The sequence below is a fragment of the Petromyzon marinus genome, unplaced genomic scaffold (genome assembly GCF_048934315.1).
Source record: "Petromyzon marinus isolate PM22_M1 ecotype Great Lakes invasive population unplaced genomic scaffold, UKy_Petmar_22M1.pri1.0 PM_G_Scaffold_90, whole genome shotgun sequence".
NCBI lineage: Eukaryota > Metazoa > Chordata > Hyperoartia > Petromyzontiformes > Petromyzontidae > Petromyzon > Petromyzon marinus.
In genome coordinates, this window is record NW_027423047.1 from 295,001 (window position 1) to 297,500 (window position 2,500).

Genomic DNA, 2,500 nt, shown 5'->3' on the forward strand with positions numbered 1-2,500 from the left:
TCACGGGGCTGTTAGGGTCGCACAGAAATGCCTCGGAATGGGAAAACGGGTCATTTTTGTGTGGCCACATTGCATAGGAACGGCATGAAACTTCCAGAGGCATTTGCAGCAGGAATGCATGTGCACTCAAAAACGTCTATATTTTTCACGGATAGACCCCGTGAAACGCTATAAATTGGCGGGGATGTCTCTCTTGTGGCTCACGGGCGCTGTTAGTTAGGGTCGCACAGAAATCCCTCGGAATGGGAAAAGGGGTCATTTTCGTGTTGCCACATTGCGTACGAACGGCATGAAACTTCCAGAGGCATCTGCAGCAGAAATGCATGTGCACTCAAAAACGTCTATATTTTTCACGGATAGACCCCGTGAAACGCTAGAAATTGGCGGGGATGTGTCTCTTGTGGCTCACGGGGCTGTTAGGGTCGCACAGAAATCCCTCGGAATGGGAAAACGGGTCATTTTCGTGTTGCCACAATTGGCATACGAACGGCATGAAACTTCCAGAGGCATTTGCAGCAGAAATGCATGTGCACTCAAAAACGTGAATATTTTTTCACGGATAGACCCCGTCAAACGCTCGAATTTGGCGGGGATGTTTCTCTTGTGGGTCACGGGGCTGTTCGGCTCGCACAGAACTCCCTTGGTCCACCTGATTCGTGCATACAGGCAGCAACTAAAACTCTGTAAACCTGCTGTGAGGACATCTAAACAGTGGACCAGTGAGGCTGTGGAAGATTTGCGGGCGTGCTTAGACTGTACTGACTGGGATATGTTCACGACTGCTACCAATAGTCTGGATGAACTCACAGAGGCTGTGTACATCAGCTTCTGTGAGGACTGCTGTATCCCAACACGTACCAGGGTGAACTTTAACAACAACAAGCCCTGGTTCTCAGCAAAGCTCAAAAGGTTGAGGTTGGAGAAGGAGGAAGCGTTTAGGAGTGGGGATAGAGACAGATTCAAGGAGTCGAAGAACAGGTTTAGCAAAGCGGTGAGAGAGGCTAAACGACTGTACTCAGAGACACTAAAACACCAGTTCTCTACTAACGACGCTGCTTCTGTCTGCCAAAGGGCTCAGGCACATCACCAACTACAAACCCAGAGCGCCCCACACCACTAACGACTCCCGCCTAGCCAACGACCTGAACGAGTTCTACCGTAGATTTGAAAGACAATTGGACTGTCCTGAACCACCCCTTCCCACCCAAGAGGCCCCATCCCCCACCCATACTACAGAAACGACTCTCTCCTTTCAGGAGGGAGAAGTTAATGGGCTTTTCAAGAGGCAGAATCCACGCAAAGCAGCCGGGCCGGACTCTGTCTCTCCAGCCACCCTCAGGCACTGCGCTGGCCAGCTGTCTCCGGTGTTCACCAACATCTTTAACACCTCCCTGGAGACATGCCATGTACCAGCCTGTCTCAAGTCCTCCACCATCATCGCTGTGCCCAAAAAGCTAAGGCCAACAGGACTAAATGATTACAGACCGGTCGCCCTTACATCTGTGGTAATGAAGTCTTTTGAGCGCCTGCTCCTGGCACACCTCAAAGCCATCACAGACCCTCTCCTGGACCCCCTTCAGTTTGCCTACAGAGCCAACAGGTCTGTGGACGACGCAGTTAACATGGCCCTCCACTTCACCCTACAGCATGTGGACGCCCCAGCATCCTACGCCAGGATCCTGTTTGTGGACTTCAGCTCTGCCTTCAACACCATCATCCCTGCCCTGCTTCAGGACAAGCTCTTCCAGCTGAACGTGCCCTACTCCACCTGCAGGTGGATCACAGACTTCCTCTCTGACAGGAAGCAGTGCGTTAAGCCGGGAACAGAAGTCTCTGACTCCAGGTCCATCAGCACGGGAACTCCTCAGGGCTGCGTCCTTTGCCCACTGCTCTTCTCCCTGTATACCAACAGCTGCGCCTCCAATCATCTGTCCGTCAAACTCTTGAAGTTTGTCGGACGACACCACCCTCATTGGGCTGATCTCTGGTGGGGATGAGTCTGACTATAGGTGGGAAGCTGACAACCTGGTGACCTGGTGTAGCCAGAACAACTTAGAGCTAAATGCTCTAAGGACAGTTGAGATGGTTGTGGACTTCAGGAAGAATACAGCCCCACTCACCGCCATCACCCTGTTAGACTCCGCAGTCAAAATTGTGGAGTCCTTCCGCTTCCTGGGCACTATTCTCTGCCGGGACCTCAAGTGGGAACTGAACATCAGCTCCCTCGCCAAGAGAGCTCAACAGAGGATGTACTTTCGACGGCAGCTGAAGAAATGCAACCTGCCAAAGACAATGATGGTGCAATTCTATACAGCGATCATTGAATCCATCCTCACCTCCTCCATAACCGTCTGGTACGCTGCTGCCACTGCCAAGGACAAGAGCAGACTGCAGCGTATCATGCACACTGCTGAGAAGGTAATTGCCTGCAATCTACCAACCCTCGAGGACCTGCACACGACAAGGAGCATGAGGCGAGCGAGGAAGGTTGTGGCCGATT